This window comes from Salmo salar, unplaced genomic scaffold, assembly GCF_905237065.1.
Source record: "Salmo salar unplaced genomic scaffold, Ssal_v3.1, whole genome shotgun sequence".
Classification (NCBI taxonomy): Eukaryota; Metazoa; Chordata; class Actinopteri; order Salmoniformes; family Salmonidae; genus Salmo; species Salmo salar.
The window spans coordinates 196,682-216,468 of record NW_025548891.1 but is presented as its reverse complement, the minus strand read 5'-3'; the positions used below and the strand labels follow the sequence as shown (position 1 = coordinate 216,468).

The 19,787-nt window shown below is 41.6% G+C and overlaps 1 long non-coding RNA gene across 1 annotated transcript; it reads right to left on the bottom strand.

The window, feature by feature from the left end:
• Positions 1-452: 452 nt before the first annotated feature.
• LOC123733417 (uncharacterized) lies at positions 453-19,252 on the bottom strand. The gene is made up of 7 exons (XR_006763774.1): positions 19,030-19,252; positions 18,215-18,313; positions 12,623-12,739; positions 6,339-6,455; positions 1,706-1,938; positions 888-1,004; positions 453-730 (listed from the first exon to the last, which is right to left on the bottom strand). It is a non-coding gene; the product is annotated as an uncharacterized lncRNA (long non-coding RNA).
• Positions 19,253-19,787: the final 535 nt, after the last annotated feature.

Here is a 19,787-nt window from a genome sequence, read left to right as displayed (position 1 = left end):
TCTTAAGTGACTGTATAAATGTATCAATGTTTTCTTAATGCATTACAGACTGGTGTGACTGATTATATTATTATTGGTGCTATTGATGGTATTATTAATGTTGTCTCTCTCTGTCTCTCTCTCTAAATTAATCACCACATCACATCCCTTCTGCTACTTGATGAGGTCACAAGGTGTTGTGTTAAGGTTGCTACAATATCATTGAGTTACACAGCTACTTTAGCTGTACTTTAGCCACAGCTTTTAAATGTTATAAAACAGCATTCAACATGAGGCAGACATATCTTACATTTCTCCAGTGTGTCAGCAAGCTCCTTCCGGTTCATTTTCCTCAGGACGTGCAGTGTGATCTTCAGAGCCCCCTCTCTGGCACTGCTCTCCTGCTTCTCATCTTCAGCATCCACCACTTCCTCCTCCTGCTTCTGACTCTCAAAGCCTTCTGGGAGTTCAGGACCAAGAATCCTCTTGAACATCTTCAGCTCGTTCTTCACAAATGTTATAATTTTCTCTTCAAGCAACTGAAATAAATCAAGTAAATAAGTTAAGCAAGAGAAGAAATGCTTTCTCATTAACACATGAATTAATAATTGAAAGAAACATTACTTGAGGAAAACAAAAACAAATGTACATAACAGGATCACATACACTGAATATAGAGTCCAGGTCTGTTTGATGACTCTGGGAAGACTGACCACTGAGAATCTCTGACTCTGATCTCTCCTGTTGGTTTCTGTGGACAAAACATGAGATTACAGTACACACACACACACACACACACACACACACACACACACTGTTTTAGGACTATGAAAATGGACTAAAGTAGGAGAAATGACTAGAGACAGTGTTGTTTAACACACTGACCATGACCCATGAGTTCTTCTTACCTTTGTTCAGTAGAAAAGTCTCCCTCTCTAAAGTGTATAGGATGATTCATAGACTTGTCACTCTTCATGGACACACAGCTGGGAACAGGGGAGGCTGGTCTCTCCTGCTTGATTGGTCTTCAACACAACAGAGACAAACATTACATCTCTCATCTACTCTGATCTCAGATGGGGAACATAAGAAGAGTTCCAAAACGCAACATATCACTTTACAGAAATGAGCTTTTATTGTTTAAAGAAATTATGTATAAATTATTACATCTCTCACAGACAAGGATTTGTTTCAAATCTATCACTTGATGGTTTCATTTCAGAGAGACAAAAATCTTTTTTTTTATGCAAAATGCTATATATCTCCCTCACTCTCAAATGTGACCGACCGGCTCAATTTGGTCATTAACTAAATAACTACATATATAGTGATTTTGGTTTATGTCAGTTTAATTGTTTGTTATGTATAAGTTGTTATTTTATGATTGTAAGTGATAAAATTAACTAGTAATTCTCAGTAATTACTACTTTAGTAAGGAATAACACATTTTTTCAGCACTACTGCAGTTGCTAAATAATTCCAATAGATGGGAACATAAGACCACAATGACATTTCAGAATATTAGTTTAGTTTTCTCCCTGGATACACCACCACTCCCCGCGCTTCCTGCAGAACCCCTGCAGTACCTCCGCAGACCCCGGATTGAGAACCCCTGATTTAGCAGATGCTCTTATCCAGAGAGATTTACAGTAACTGCATTCACCTTAAGATAGCTATTTATTTAGGAAATAAACTTAGTTAATTATTCATAAAATTGTCATCTTACCTCTTAGCTTTGGTGTTATGTCCGCCAGAGAGATGCATTTTGGAGGCAGGGCCCCCCTTCTCTCTCTCGCCAGAGAGACTCATTTTAGAGGCAGGGCCCCCCTCCTCTCTCTCCCCAGAGAGACTCATTTTAGAGGCAGGGCCCCCTCCTTCCTCTCGCCAGAGAGACTCATTTTAGAGGCAGGGCCCCCCTCCTCTCTCTCCCCAGAGAGACTCATTTTAGAGAACTGACCCCTAAACAGAGATCCAACATGTTGATTGTGGTTAACACAGTGACAGCTAAACAGAGATCCAGCATGTTGGTTGTGGTTAACACAGTGACAACTAAACAGAGATCCAGCATGTTGGTTGTGGTTAACACAGTGACAACTAAACAGAGATCCAGCATGTTGGTTGTGGTTAACACAGTGACAACTAAACAGAGATACAGCATGTTGGTTGTGGTTAACACAGTGACAACTAAACTGAGATCCAGCATGTTGGTTGTGGTTAACACAGTGACGTCCTAAACAGAGATCCAGCATGTTGGTTGTGGTTAACACAGTGACGTCCTAAACAGAGATCCAGCATGTTGGTTGTGGTCAACACAGTGACAACTAAACTGAGATCCAGCATGTTGGTTGTGGTTAACACAGTGACGTCCTAAACAGAGATCCAGCATGTTGGTTGTGGTTAACACAGTGACGTCCTAAACAGAGATCCAGCATGTTGGTTGTGGTTAACACAGTGACAACTAAACAGAGATCCAGCATGTTGGTTGTGGTCAACACAGTGACTAATTCTTGAATGTCAATTGTTCTCATTCATTCATTATCTCTTTGAGAAATATATTTTTAACAACTTTCTCTTTTACTTCACTACATTCATGAAGAAAATGATGTACTTTTTACTCCATACATTTTCCCTGACACCCAAAAGTACTCGTTACATGTTGAATGCTTAGCAGGACAGAAAACGGTCCAATTTGAACACTTATCAAGAGAACATCCCTACTGCCTCTGATCTGGAGGACTCACTAAACAGAGAACATCCCTGGTCATCCCTACTGCCTCTGATCTGGAGGACTCACTAAACAGAGAACATCCCTGGTCATTACTGCCTCTGACCTGGAGGACTCACTAAACACAAATGCTTCATTTTTAAATGATGTCTGAGTGTTGGAGTGTGACCCTGGCTATCCGTAAATTAAAATAACAAGAAAATTGTGCCTTCTGGTTTGCTTAATAAAATGATTTTTAAATGATCACTACTTTACTTTTACTTTTGATGCTTAAGTATATTTTAGCAATTACATTTACTTTTGATACTTAATTATATTTTAAACCAAATACTTTTAGACTTCTACTGAAGAAGTATTTTACTGGGTGACTTTCACTTTTAATTGAGTCATTTTCTATTAAGGTATCTTTACTTTAACTCCAGTATGAGAATTGAGTACTTTTTCCACCACTGTTCTAACGTTCTAGAGACATATGAGCCACAGTTTCAACAGACATTTTGTAACTGCGTGGGCTACAAAGTTACTTTCAGTTTCATATAAGGAAATAAAGTAACGGTCACTGGGTGAATTCGTTTTGCATTGCCCGGCTCCCCGGGTGCGCAGAGTTTACGCATTTTAGACCATTCCATTGTTCCTTAAAATAAAACTCCACTCACCTGTAGCACCGGGCCATGCAAAACGAACTTCCCACTGTCGCAGGGCACTGAGACACAGAGTTCTAAACCCAGAGGCATTTACAACAGTAACCAGAGGTAACAGTCAGTTGCATGCGACAGCAGCAAATCATGACATTGTACCGAATCTTGCTTCAGTTTTTTATTATAGTCCTTCTTATGTTATTTTTGCTAAACATATAATTTACTCGTAACCAAGTTTAGCTGTGTTTTTTTCCTCCAAAATATGAATTACTGTAGGACTTTAATAATTGTAAACAGGCCTACAAACCCAAAAGGTTTTAATGATGCCTTAAATCTATCTTCAAATATATATTTGATGATTAGTTGAATCCGGTGTGTAAGTGCTGGTCAGAACAAAAGGATTGAGAAACCCTGAGATAAACATAAAACCATATAATGTAAAAGCTCCTCCACCATCTTTACCAGACGTTTTACTGATAACATGTAGACCTACTGATTAGTTTCCACTTTGAAAACTGCTGTCTGTCAGCAACTCAGCTCAAGTAGCAGTTCTACTAACTAGTAATATCTTATTCCAGGTATTTATTCTCTTACTCTGTCCAGTAGAATCAATTATTGTTCAGAAATTCTTACTTTATTATTTAATTTAATAATTTTTATTTTATACTTTACTTTACCCTCAAAACACCAGTCTCAACGTCAACAGTGAAGAGGCAACTCCGGGATGCTGGCCTTCTAGGCAGAGTTGTAAAGAAAAAGCCATATCTCAGACTTGCCAAAAAAATTTAAATATTAAGATGGGCAAAAGAACACTTCAGTTTCTTAGCAATTACTCGCATGGAATAGCCTTACTTTCTAAGAACAAGAATAGATTGATGAGTTTCAGAAGAAAGTACTTTGTTTCTGGCCATTTTGAGCCTGTAAACAAACCCACAAATACTAATGTTCTAGATACTCAATTAGTCTAAAGAAGGCCAGTTTTATTGCTTCTTTAATCAGAACAACAGTTTTCAGCTGTGCTAACATAATTGCAAAAGGATTTTCTAATGATCAATTACCCTTTTAAAATTATAAACTTGGATTAGCTAACACAACGTGCCATTGGAACACAGGAGTGATGGTTGCTGATAATGGGCCTCTGTACGCCTATGTAGATATTCCATAAAAAATCAGTGTTTTCCAGCTACAATAGTCATTAACCTCTTGGGTATGTGGGACGTGACTGTCCCAACTGCGGGACACACTATTCAACAGCCAGTGAAATAGCAGGGCGCCAAACTCAAAACAACAAAAATCTCATAATTCAAATTTCTCAAACATACAACTATTATATCCCATTTTAAAGATAAACTTCTCGTTAATCCAACCACAGTGTCCGATATCAAAAAGGCTTTACGGCGAAAGCATAGCATTAGATTATGTTAGGACAGCACCTAGACAAGAAAAACCACACAGCCATTTTCCAAGCAAGGGGAGGCGTCACAAAAACCAGAAATACAGCTAAAATTAATCACTAACCTTTGATGATCTTCATCAGATGGCACTCATAGGACTTCATGTTACACAATACATGTATGTTTTCCTCGATGAAGTTCATATTTATATCCAAAAACCCCATATTACATTGCCGTGTAATGTTCAGAAATGTCCCAAAACTTCTGGTGAATGAGCACATCAATTTACAGAAATACTCATCATAAACGTCGATAAAATATTAAACTGTTATTCAAAGAATTATAGATACACTTCTCCTTAATGCAACCACTGTGTCAGATTTCAAAAAAACTTTACAAGAAAACACACTTTGCAATAATCTGAGTACGGCGTTCAGACACGAAACCAAACCCGCCATTTTGTGGAGTCAATAAAACTCAGAAATAATATTATAAATATTCCCTTACCTTTGATGATCTTCATCAGAATGCACTCCCAGGAATCCCAGGTCCACAATAAATGTTTGTTTTGTTCGATAAAGTTCTTCATTTATGTGCAAATACCTCCTTTTTGTTCGCGCGTTCAGTCCACTCCTCCAAATGCAGGAAGCGCGCAAAAAAGTCACGAAGAAAAGTAAAAAGAAGTTCTATTTACGTTCGTAGAAATATGTCAAATGATGTATAGCATCAATCTTTAGGATGTTTTTAACATAAATCTTCAGTAATATTCCAACCGGACAATTCCAATGTCTTCAGAAAAGAAAAGGAACACAGCTCACACTCACGTCAGAGCGCACCTCTGAGCTCATGTCATTTCGTCACTCATCTGACTCAATATTCACAGTAGAAGCATGAAACAACGTTCTAAAGACTGATGACATCTAGTGGACGCCTTAGGAAGTGCAAAATTAACCCTAAGTCACTGTGTAGGCAATAGGCAATCACTTGAAAAAACTACAACCCTCAGATTTCCCACTTCCTGGGTGGATTTTTCTCAGGTTTTTGCCTGCCATATGAGTTCTGTTATACTCACTGACATCATTCAAACAGTTTTAGAAACTTCAGAGTGTTTTCTATCCAAATCTACTAATACTATGCATTTCCTACCTTCTGAGCCTGAGTAGCAGGCAGTTTAATTTGGGCATGCCTTTCATCCGGACGTCAAAATACTGCTCCCTACCCTAGAGAAGTTAACAATGTGTACACTGTATTTCTGATCAATTTGATGTTATTTTAATGGACACATTTTTTTACTTTTCTTTCGAAAATATGGACATTACTAAGTGACTCCAAACTTTTGAACGGTAGTGTACATGTAGGTAGGGGTAAAAGTGACTAGGCAATCAGGATAGAGATTACATCTCCTCATCCAGGGAGTGCACACACACACACACGGAGGGAATGTTGTGTTTGTTTAATATTGTTTAAGGACTATGAAAATGGAAAAAAAGATTAGCCTACGGATTATGAAAACAACAAAAAGAAATGGGAAAATGGGAGAGGAGAAATGACTAGAGACAGTGTTGTTTAACTCACTGACCATGACCCATGAGTTCTTCTTACCTTTGTTCAGTAGTAAAGTCTCCCTCTCTAAAGGATATAGGAGGCGCCATAGACTGGTCACTCTTCATGGACACACAGCTGGGAACAGGGGAGGCTGGTGTCTCCTGCTTGATTGGACTTCAACACAACAGAGACAAACATTTCATCTCTCATCTGCTCTGAGCTCAGATGGGAAACATAAGAAGAGTTTTATTCCAAAACGCTATATATAACTTTTCAGAAATGTTCGTAAATTAGCTTTTATTGTTTAAAGATATTATGAAAGAGATTGGTGTGATTTTTCGCTATCTAATCATGGCATTGGATTATTCAATGACAGACATGTATTAGTTTAAAATCTATCACTTGATGGTTTCATTTCAGAGTCAAATGTTTTTTTTTGCAAAATGCTATATATCTGCCTCACTCTCAGAGAAATCGGTAGTACTGCTAGGTTTTACACAGTAATAATATATATCTGCCTCTCTCTCAGAGAAATCAGTAGTACTGCTAGGTTTAACACAGTAATAATATATATCTGCCTCACTTTCAGAGAAATCAGTAGTACTGCTAGGTTTTATACAGTAATACTATATATCTGCCTCACACTCAGAGAAATAAGTAGTACTGCTAAGTTTTACAAAGTGAAATGTAACAAATAACTACATTTTTAATAAAGAACTGTACAAATGATACACTTGTGACATCAATATTAAAACATTTAAATATAATAATCCAATACAGAAATATGAGATCAGTTTGTAAAACATTTACATTTGACATTTTAGTCATTTAGCAGATGTTTTTATTCAGGGTCTGGTTTCCCAAATGCATTTTAAGGAAAAGTTAATAATTAGAATATTCGCAGGAGCATTGTTAAATCTCTGAGCTGTTTAAAAAAACATTGTTATTAACGTTGAAAGCATCGTCGGAAAAGGAGGACCAATATGCAGCAGAATTGTTTTGGCTCATCTTGAACATTTATTAGACTCAAAATTAACATACAAAATAACAAAACAAACTCACGATATAGACAGTCTTCTCAGGCTCACATACGCTAGACAAGAAACAATCTCCCACAAATGACAAACACACCCTAATATATGGAACTCTCAATCAAAGGCAAAGAGAAAACACCTGCCTTCAATTGAGAGTCCCAACCCCAATTAACCAAACATAGAAACACACTCACTAGACTCCACATAGAAATATATAAACATAGACCATAAACCAAAAACCCGGAAATACTAAATCAAACGCCCTTTTACCAAAACACCACCCCGAACCACATAAAACAAATACCCTTAACCCTTATACTGGCCAGGACGTGACAGTACCCCCCCCCCCCTAAAGGTGCTAACCCCGGAAGCACCTCAAGAAAAACAAAAACCCCAAACAACAACAAAAATCCCCCTAAAGTAAAGGGAGGGAAGGGAGGGTGGCTGCCGTCACTGATGGCACTTGTGCTACACCCCCCCTCCCCAACCCACCTATGCAGGTGGTGGTTCAGGCTCCGGCCTATTGTCCTCCAGAGTGCCGACCCCGATCAGCCTCGGACCATAGGCAGACTCCCCTTGCTCTGGATCCTGGGCAGACCTCCTCCTCTCCACCCTGTATACAGACTCATTAATTGAACAGTTAATCATTTTAAGTTCTGGATTGTCAGGCTTACTCAGTTCAGGGTTGCTGCTTGACTCCCTTGGTTCTTCGTAATCGGCAGACTCTGGGCCGATGGGGCAGTCTGGCAGCTCCGGGCAGTCTGGCCACTCTGGCATCTCCGGGCAGTCTGGCCACTCTGGCATCTCTGGGCAGTCTGGCCACTCTGGCATCTCCGGGCAGTCTGGCCACTCTGGCAGCTCCGGGCAGTCTGGCCACTCTGGCATCTCTGGGCAGTCTGGCCACTCTGGCATCTCTGGGCAGTCTGGCCACTCTGGCATCTCCGGGCAGTCTGGCCACTCTGGCAGCTCCGGGCAGTCTGGCCACTCTGGCATCTCTGGGCAGTCTGGCCACTCTGGCATCTCCGGGCAGTCTGGCCACTCTGGCATCGCCGGGCAGTCTGGCCACTCTGGCATCTCCGGGCAGTCTGGCCACTCTGGCATCTCCGGGCAGTCTGGCCACTCTGGCATCGCCGGGCAGTCTGGCCACTCTGGCATCTCCGGGCAGTCTGGCCACTCTGGCATCTCCGGGCAGTCTGGCCACTCTGGCATCTCCGGGCAGTCTGGCCACTCTGGCATCTCCGGGCAGTCTGGCCACTCTGGCAATCTCCGGGCAGTCTGGCCACTGGCATCTCTGGGCAGTCTGGCCACTCTGGCATCTCCGGGCAGTCTGGCCACTCTGGCATCTCCGGCCACTCTGGCCACTCTGGCATCTCCGGCCACTCTGGCCACTCTGGCATCTCCGGCCACTCTGGCAGCTCCTGACTAGTGGATGGCTCTGGTGGCTCTTGACTGGTGGGCGGTCTGGCGACTCTTGACTGACGGGCGGCTCTGGCGACTCTTGACTGACGGGCGGCTCTGGCGACTCTTGACTGACGGGCAGCTCTGGCGACTCTTGACTGACGGGCAGCCCTGGCGACGTCGGACTGGGATGACGCACTTGAAGCCTGGTGCGTGGTGCTGGTACTGGACTTACCAGACTGGGAACACGTACCTCCAGGCTAGTGCGGGGAGCGGGAACAGGACGAGTCGGACTGGGCTGACGCACTTCCGGGTCCGCACGAGAGACAGGAACTGGAAACACCGGGCTATGGAGGCGCACAGGCGGTCTTGATCTTACCTCCTGCACAACCTGTCCTGGCTGGATGGAACTAGTAGCCCTGTATGAGCGGGGTGCTTGTACAGGGCGGACTGGGCTGTGCAGGGGCCTGATGGTAGCCGTGCGTAGAGCGGGAGTTGGGTAGCCTGGTCCTCGGAGGCGTACCGGCGACCAGATGCGCTGCGCAGGCATCCTCCTACCAGGCTGGATGCTCACTCTAGCACGGCACCTGCGAGGGGCTGGAATAACGCGCACCGGACTGTGCGTGCGTATGGGTGAGATATTGCGCTCTTCAGCGAAACATGGCGCCCTCCACCTCATACGCTCCTCCATATAACCACGGGTAGCTAGCTTCCGGCTCTTCCTAGGCCTAGCCAAACTACCCGTGTGCCCCCCCCCAAAAAATTATTGGGGGTGCCTCTCGTGCTTCAACGCCAGTCGTGTTCCTCGGAAACGTTCCCGGTCCTTACCAGCCATTCTCCATGGGCCCTCTCCGGCCATAACTTGCTCCCATGTCCATCTCTCCCGTTTGTCCAATTCAAAATCCCTCTGCTCCTTCCTCTGCTGCTTGGTCCTGGTTTGGTGGGAGATTCTGTCAGGGATTTCGTCGTCGTCAGACGATATGGCGAAATCATCGTCGGAAAAGGAGGACCAATATGCAGCAGAATTGTTTTGGCTCATCTTGAACATTTATTAGACTCAAAATGAACATACAAAATAACAAAACAAACTCACGATATAGACAGTCTTCTCAGGCTCACATACGCTAGACAAGAAACAATCTCCCACAAATGACAAACACACCCTAATATATGGGACTCTCAATCAAAGGCAAAGAGAAAACACCTGCCTTCAATTGAGAGTCCCAACCCCAATTAATCAACCATAGAAACACACTCACTAGACTCCACATAGAAATATATAAACATAGACCATAAACCAAAAACCCGGAAATACTAAATCAAACGCCCTTTTACCAAAACACCACCCCGAACCACATAAAACAAATACCCTCTGCCACGTCCTGACCAAACTACAATGACAATTAACCCTTATACTGGCCAGGACATGACAGCAAGATGCAGTAGATGGTATAGAGTACAGTATATACATATGAGATGAGTAATGTAGGGTATGAAAACATATAAAGAGGCATTGTTGAAAGTGGCTAGTGCTACATTACATCAAGATGGCAAGATGCAGTAGATGGTATAGCGTACAGTATATACATATGAGATGAGTAATGTAGGGTAAGTAAACATTATATAATATAAAGTGGCTAGTGATGAATTGAATACATCAATTTTTTATTATTAAAGTGGCTTGAGTTGAGTCAGTATGTTGGTAACAGCCACACACACAGACCTCACTTCCCTCTGGAGAGCCTTACGGTTATGGGCGGAGCAGCTGCCGGACCATTTCAGTTTGTCCGTGATGTGTACGCCTAGGAACTTAAAACTCTCCACCCTCTCCACTACTGTCCCATCAATGTAGATAGGGGGCTGCTCCCTCTGCTGTTTCCTGAAGTCCACGATCATCTCCTTGTTGACATTAAGTGCGAGGTTATTTTCCTGACACCACACTCCGAGGGCCCTCACCTCCTCCCTGTAGGCCGTCTTGTCGTTGTTGATAATCAAGCCTACCACTGTAGTGTCGTCTGCAAACTTGATGATTGAGTTGGAGGCGTGCATGGCCACGCAGTCGTGGGTGAACAGGGAGTACAGGAGAGGGCTGAGAACGCACCCTTGTGGTGCCCCAGTGTTGAGGGTCAGCGGGGTGGAGGTGTTGTTACCTACCTTCACCACCTGGGGGCGGCCCGTCAGGAAGTCCAGGACCCAGTTGCACAGGGCGGGGTCGAGACCCAGGGTCTCGAGCTTAATGACGAGTTTGTAGGGTACTATGGTGTTAAATGCTGAGCTGCAATCAATGAACAGCATTCTTACATAGGTATTCCTCTTGTCCAGATGGGTTAGGGCAGTGTGCAGTGTGATGGCGATTGCGTCGTCTGTGGACCTATTGGGTCGGTAAGCAAATTGGAGTGGGTCTAGGGTGACAGGTGATATGGTCCTTGACTAGTCTCTCAAAGCACTTCATGATGACAGAAGTGAGTGCTACAGGGCAGTAGTCATTTAGCTCAGTTACCTTAGCTTTCTTGGGAACAGGAATAATGGTGGCCCTCTTGAAGCATGTGGGGACAGCAGACTGGGATAGGGAGAGATTGAATATGTCCGTAAACACACCAGCCAGCTGGTCTGCGCATGCTCTGAGGACGTGGCCGGGAATGCCGTCTGGGCCTGCAGCCTTGCGAGGGTTAACACGTTTAAATGTTTTACTCACGTTGGCTACGATGAAGGAGAGCCCGCAGTTTTTGGTAGCGGGCCGTGTCAGTGGCGCTGTGTTGTCCTCAAGGTGAGTAAAAAAGCTGTTTAGTCTGTCTGGGAGCAAGGCATCGTGATCAGCGACGGGGCTGGTTTTTCTTTTGTAGTCCGTGATTGACTGTAGACCCTGCCACATACCTCTCGTGTCTGAGCCGTTGAATGAGGCTATAAGGAGTACCAGTACTGAGTCAATGTGCAGGGGTACCAGGTAGTTGAGGTAATAATGAGACTATAAGGAGTACCAGTACTGAGTCAATGTGCAGGGGTACCAGGTAGTTGAGCTAAGAATGAGACTATAAGGAGTACCAGTACTGAGTCAATGTGCAGGGGTACCAGGTAGTTGAGGTAATAATGAGACTATAAGGAGTACCAGTACTGAGTCAATGTGCAGGGGTACCAGGTAGTTGAGGTAATAATGAGACTATAAGGAGTACCAGTACTGAGTCAATGTGCAGGGGTACCAGGTAGTTGACGTAATAATGAGACTATAAGGAGTACCAGTACTGAGTCAATGTGCAGGGGTACCAGGTAGTTGAGGTAATAATGAGACTATAAGGAGTACCAGTACTGAGTCAATGTGCAGGGGTACCAGGTAGTTGAGGTAATAATGAGACTATAAGGAGTACAGGTACTGAGTCAATGTGCAGGGGTACCAGGTAGTTGAGGTAATAATGAGACTATAAGGAGTACCAGTACTGAGTCAATGTGCAGGGGTACCAGGTAGTTGAGATAATAATGAGAATATAAGGAGTACCAGTACTGAGTCAATGTGCAGGGGTACCAGGTAGTTGAGGAAAGTTGAGGTATTATGTACATGTAGGTAAAAGTAAAAGGTGTGTACATGTAGGTAAGGATAAAAGTGACTAGGCAATCAGGATAGAGATTACATCTCCTCATCCAGGGAGAGTACACACACACACACACACACACACACACACACACACACACACACACACACACACACACACACACACACACACACACACACACACACACACACACAGGGAGGGAACGTTGTGTTTGTTTAATATTGTTTTAGGACTATGAAAATGGACTAAAGTATTAGCCTATGGATTATGAAAACAACAAAAAGAAATGTGAAAATGGGAGAGGAGAAATGACTAGAGACAGTGTTGTTTATCTCACTGACCATGACCCATGAGTTCTTCTTACCTTTGTTCAGTAGAAACGTCTCCCTCTCTAAAGTTTATAGGTTGATACATAGACAGGTCACTCTTCATGGACACACAGCTGGGGACAGGGGAGGCTGGTCTCTCCTGCTTGATTTGTCTTCAACACAACAGAGACAAACATTACATTTCTCATCTACTCTGATCTCAGATGGGGAAACATAAGAAGAGTTTCATTACAAAACGCTATATATCACTTTCAGAAACGTTCATGTATTAGCTTTTAGGGTAGGGGGCAGAATTTAGAAGTTTCGATGACAAACGTGCCCAAAGTAAACTGCCTGTTACTCAGGCCCGGAAGCTAGGATATGCATATGCATGGTAGTATTGGATAGAAAACACTCTGACATTTCTAAAACTGTTTAACTTCTATGGGCTACATGGGGCGCTAGCGCAAAAATCTAATAATTTCAATTTCTCAAATACATGACTATTTTACACCATTTTAAAGATACACTTCTCCTTGATGTAACCACATTGTCCGATTTCAAAAAGGCTTTACAGCGAAAGCAAAAGATTAGATTATGTTAGGAGAGTACATAGACAAAAATAATCACACAGCCATTTTCCAAGCAAGGACATGTGTCAATAAAACCCAAAACACAGCTAAATGAAGCACTAACCTTTGACGATCTTCACCAGATGACACTCCTAGGACATTATGTTACACAATACATGAATGTTTTGTTCGATAAAGTTCATATTTATATCCAAAAACAGCATTTTACATTGGCGCTTGATGTTCAGAAAATGTATTCCCACCAAAACCATCGGTGAATGTGCACATCAATTTACAAAAATACTCATCATAAACGTTGACAAAATATATAACAATTATTTAACTTCTTGGGACTAGGGGGAAGTATTTTCACGGCCAGATGAAAAATGTACCCAATTTAAACTGGTTACTACTCTTGCCCAGGAAATAGAATATGCATATTATTAGTAGATTTGGATAGAAAACACTCTGAAGTTTCTAAAACTGTTTGAATGGTGTCTGTGAGTATAACAGAACTCATATTGCAGGCAAAAACCTGAGAACATTTCAACCAGGAAGTGTAAGGTCTGTGAATTGTAATTCTTATTTCTAGTCCCATTTGAAACTACAGTAGCTGTGGTTCAGTACGTGCACTCTGCCTTCTCGAGCAAAACGAGGTAATTTTCTAACCGCGAGGTTTGTACGATGTAATTTATTGGCAGGATGGAAGATGCAGTCTTGTCTTTTCTATTCCGAGGTTGTTTACTCACAATATCAGATATTTAAAATGATTTTTTATAATGCATCCTAATCACAATGATAAGGTTGAGGTTCTGACTAGTGATTATTTACCCGGGGTTCAATACCTGCTATAGTCACTGTTTATTTGCTCTCCCAAAAGCAACACAGCCCTAATACCAGATATATAGCTACCTAAAGTAATGAGTGACCATTTTAGAAAATCATGGGACATATAGTCTGTGGTTGCATGCTATTTTATGTCAATCATATTGCTGCTTGTAGCCTATAACTGATGCTTCGTGGTCTTATGCTGCCATCTATGGGAAATATTTAGCAATTAAAAGTTATTAATGCACATTCAGACGTTGGTGAGGCAGCTGAGAAATAAAGTGTATTTTTCTTGTAAATTCATTAGATCAGTCTCAAACCTGCCTCACCTATCCCACACCAATTGCTTGCTTGCGCGCCAGGAGGCTAGTTCCTTTTGGCCATTTATGCAAGTATATGGCGAAGCGCGTTACGCATATCTATGAGTTATGAAAGTTATGAAAACAAAGTGTTTTGCAAATTTTGAACTTACAATATGGCTACTAATACTGGAAAAGCTAAATCAATGTCCAAGCATAGAGATTTTTGACGATATTCTTGCATACATTTTTTTTGAGACAACAGCTAAAGGAGAGGACGCTAACGTTACCTGCTAACGTTACATTAGACTGGTAAGTGAAATACGAGTCTTCATATTTATATTCTTTTATATTGAAAGCCACAACATGTCAAAGTCAACATACAATATCCATTGGCACCCGACTGGCACAGTTGTCTAACACACTGCAAGTACCTGGTTCGAATCCGTCCGTGATTGGGAGTCCCATAGGGAGGCGCACAATTGGCCCAGCGTCGTCCGGGTTTGGCCGGGGTTTGTAAATAAGAATTTGTACTGACTTGCCTAGTTAATACGTTTCACATATTAGTTTGCAAACAATGTAAAACAAATGATAATAAAGCTGCATACAAACATGCTCTTTTTGTTGTCTTGAGTTAGGCAGCTCCTAAATGCAGGTGTTTCAGCCTAGCTCAGTGCTTTCTGTGGTGGTGGGGCAGCCAGAGGAAAATACTGAGCGTAGGGGTTGGTAATGATCTGTAGTTGCGCCTTGATTGGCTCAGTGTTCTGTCACTCATGGAGACACTACGTCACCGTAAAATCTACAGGGAGAGCTCAAAAATTCAAGCCCATTGGGTGCTGCCATAGAGTTACATTAGAAGTGCCCATCCAAAAGGCTCAAGGTCATTGGCCACAGATAAAATTGTCAAATCACGTTATATCTACCTTAGCTTTGATTGGACTGATCATGTCAACATCATACATTCAAAATCTTAGCTAGCAATGAGTGGTTTGGAAGGAATCAGTGGCTAACTGCACGCATTGCAAAGCAGTCACTAGCCAGCAATTCAGTGGAGAGGGTGTGTGGTCCAATTCTGAGTTTAAGGGTCTCTTTTCCAAGCTTAAAAATATAAATATTTACATGCAACACCAAGGGACAGAAAAGGCTGAATACATTGGCCGTGCTGTGAATCCAGCATGAATTCTGCTTCCTTCAAAACAACTGGAAACTGGGAAATCTCAGACTTCAGTGAGTTCAGGACAACTAGAAACTCTGAAAAAAACGAGCTCCGACTGAGAAAATACGGTTTGAACAGTCATCCAACTCGAAATTCCAAGTGGGGATCTCGGCCTCTTTCTAGAGCTCCAACCCGAAGATCACTGACGTCATCATTAGAACTTCCCAGTTCACAGTTGTCTTGAAAACACCATAAATCCAGAGAATGACATACTTTGATGACAGAATTTGCCCACAAGGACCGCCCGCGCCACCCCACCCTATACGAAACACATCCCTTATTTGAAGTGTTTCTACAATTCCCCTATGGGAAAACTGTACGGTAGAAAAATGTTTGGATTTTGACAGCAATGCTAAGAAGTTACAGATAAATTCAAAATGAGAGGCTAAAAGGACAGAACTCTTGATGCAGCAATGATGAAAATATCTCAAAAACCAACAGAGGAATTGCTAAAAACTCGACCAAATAAGAAAAACAACCGTCTTTTGCACCAAGTACACCAAGTATTCTGATAGATAGCAATACTGGAAAAGCACTGGAATATTCTACAATCAGACAAAAATAAACACACACCTCTTCAAGGAACCCCACTGGTGGTCTATAAGGAACCCCCACTGGTGGTCTATAAGGAACCCCCACTGGTGGTCTATAAGGAACCCCCCACTGGTGGTCTATAAGGAACCCCCACTGGTGGTCTATAAGGAACCCCCACTGGTGGTCTATAAGGAACCCCCACTGGTGGTCTATAAGGAACCCCCACTGGTGGTCTGTAAGGAACCCCCACTGGTGGTCTATAAGGAACCCCCACTGGTGGTCTATAAGGAACCCCCCACTGGTGGTCTATAAGGAACCCCCACTGGTAGTCTATAAGGAACCCCCACTGGTGGTCTATAAGGAACCCCCACTGGTGGTCTATAAGGAACCCCCACTGGTGGTCTATAAGGAACCCCACTGGTGGTCTATAAGGAACCCCCACTGGTGGTCTGTAAGGAACCCCCACTGGTGGTCTATAAGGAACCCCCACTGGTGGTCTATAAGGAACCCCCACTGGTGGTCTATAATGAACCCCCACTGGTGGTCTATAAGCGTGGTCACAATATTGGAGATAACTTGGTGAGATCTGACCTGCCCCCTGAGCCCATTCAGACACTCTTGACACCCATCCCAAATGGGAACTACAAACGTTGCTCATGAGCACAGTGCAACAGCACTATAAAAACATCCATCTTCAGACATCAACATACAGGTAGAACAATCCCTGTTAGAGGGATCATCTCATGCAAGACCAAGGGAGTAATCCATCTCATCACCTGTTCATGTGGGAAAGCCTACGTAGGACAAACGAAAAGACAATTAAAACAACGCATAGCTGAACACAGCAGCTCAATCAGGTGTAAGAACATTGACTGTCCAATAGCAGCTCACTTTGTTGAAGCTGACCATCCAATCTCCTCCCTCCAATACACAGGCATTGAGCATGTTGCTCTACCAAGGAGAGGAGGTAACATGGAGATCCTACTACTACAAAGGGAGGCTTACTGGAGATCCTGTCTAAAAACATGGACCCCTAGTGGTCTGAATATTGACTTTGATCTCTGGCCCTTATGAACAGTTCTCTGTTTTAAATGTATATATTCTTTCTACAGCTTATCAGAGTACATCCAATATGTTCCCCTGTTGATGATGCTCATTATGCATTATGGTTGAACCAAAACATTACATGGAACAAACGTTTTTATTGAAATAGGAAACAATTAAATATGTGAAATTGAATTAAACAATAATGTATGTTGACGCTAATGTTATGTACAATTATCAGTTATGTTTCTATATGATAACAATAGCCTGATATATTCAATATGCCAGAAACTATTGTTTTTTAACAGTTTCATTCAATTCATTCTAATTAACTTAATAATCATGACACACCCCTCTCTATTGTCATTGGTTGCACTAATTGCACTGTTTGTCTACATAACCTGGTTCAAGTATTGATGACATCACCCTGAAGAAGGCACAGTGATGCTGAAACGTTGGTAAATACCCAATAAATTACTGGGAGTTTATATATGGAGTGTGGGACTCTATTTTTGTATAGCTTATAGTTTAGCCGTTAGTCAGAACCTCCACATAAATAAACATTATCTGGGTGTGCGACAGCTCATGTTTTTTATTGGAAAAACTATTGGAACCATTCCCCTGTTTGACCACTAGGTGTTATGGGTATTATGACACCTCCACTGTGGGGCTCTATAAAACTATTGGAACCATTTCCCTGTTTCACCACTAGGTGTTATGGGTATTATGACACCTCCACTGTGGGGCTCTATAAAACTATTGGAACCATTTCCCTGTTTGACCGCTAGGTGTTATGGGTATTATGACACCTCCACTGTGGGGCTCTATAAAACTATTGGAACCATTTCCCTGTTTGACCGCTAGGTGTTATGGGTATTATAACACCTCCACTGTGGGGCTCTATAATGCAAATGAAATGTGAGAATCTGGTGAATGCAGAATCTAGAGAATGCAACAATATTTGTTTCATCTTGCTGTGATGTTCTCAGTAAAATGTCATGCGCTAAAATCTATGAATTTTAAATCTTAGAACAGTAATATTTTACACACCCATAAGCCTTAATTTCTGTAGAAAAAAACACAAATGAGAAGAAATGGTGGATATAGTGTTTTGGATATAAACTCTTCATAAATTCTTTACAAAACTAATCTTACCTCTTAGATTTAGTGCCATGTTCCCCAGAGACACTCCTTTTAGAGGCAGGGCCCCCCTTCTCTCTCTTCCAAGAGAGACTCATTTTAGAGCAGTGACCCCTAAACAGAGATCCAGCATGTTGGTTGTGATTAACACAGTGACAACTAATTATTGAAGGTCAATTGTTGTATTTTATTCATTATCTCTTAGAAATAAAACATTTCCTAACAGATACATCCCAACAGTCAGGTGATTTAATGCATCACATGAACATGTAGTCGTGACTGATATTTTCACCTTTTCTCCATGTAGTTTAACTAATAATAATAATAATAATAATAATAATAATAATAATAATAATAACAACAATATAATATTAATAAGTCACTTTCTCTTTTAATAATTTCTCTCATTCTAGTGTGTTGCTTTGTTTAACAGGTATGATATTATTATGCTGTTACTGAATTCAGTTCATAATAACAATGTTAAGAAAAGTCTGTTCAGTGGTTTCAAACCAGATTACACAGGAAAGAGGAGCTCATTGTAGTTTAGAAAACAAATTTTACGATATTTTGAAAGACGATTTACAACTTATACATAAAAATATACAAATTGTAAAATAACCACAATATATGAATATATGAACAATATGTTTTTGAATTTGACTTGCCTACGCCCAGTTAGCGCCATTCTGTATGACTGAATTGTCACATAACTGTCCCAGGTGAAATGGACTGTTAGATCTGAGTGTTTTACTGTCAGTCACTATACTAAAAAAACACCATATATTTAATTTCTCTACACACTTTACAATAATCACTGGGAAGATTCTTACCTTGTAGCCTGAATTCACAGCCAGAACATGTCAAGTCATTGAGATATTTTCCGTTGTGCTGAGAGAGCAGCTTCCTGATGACAAGTGGCTCTGTATCTATGTTCTAGGTGCAGTTGATCTTTGGATGCAATAATATCTGGTCAAAGTCTAGTGACACAACACCATAGTATATCATAAACATAACAGCAGTTGGCCAGAAAAGGCCATGACATACTGTAAAACAGTGTTCTTCAACAACACCATAGTATATCATAAACATAACAGCAGTTTAACCTTTGGCCAGTAAAGGCCATGACATACTATAACATGTAGAATCATTATGATGGATCCAGGTTCATACTATAACATGTAGAATCATTATGATGGATCCAGGTTCATACTATAACATGTAGAATCATTATGATGGATCCAGGTTCATACTATAACATGTAGAATCATTATGATGGATCCAGGTTCATACTATAACATGTAGAATCATTATGATGGATCCAGGTTCATACTATAACATGTAGAATCATTATGATGGATCCAGGTTCATACTATAACATGTAGAATCATTATGATGGATCCAGGTTCATACTATAACATGTAGAATCATTATGATGGATCCAGGTTCATACTATAACATGTAGAATCATTATGATGGATCCAGGTTCATACTATAACATGTAGAATCATTATGATGGATCCAGGTTCATACTATAACATGTAGAATCATTATGATGGATCCAGGTTCATACTATAACATGTAGAATCAT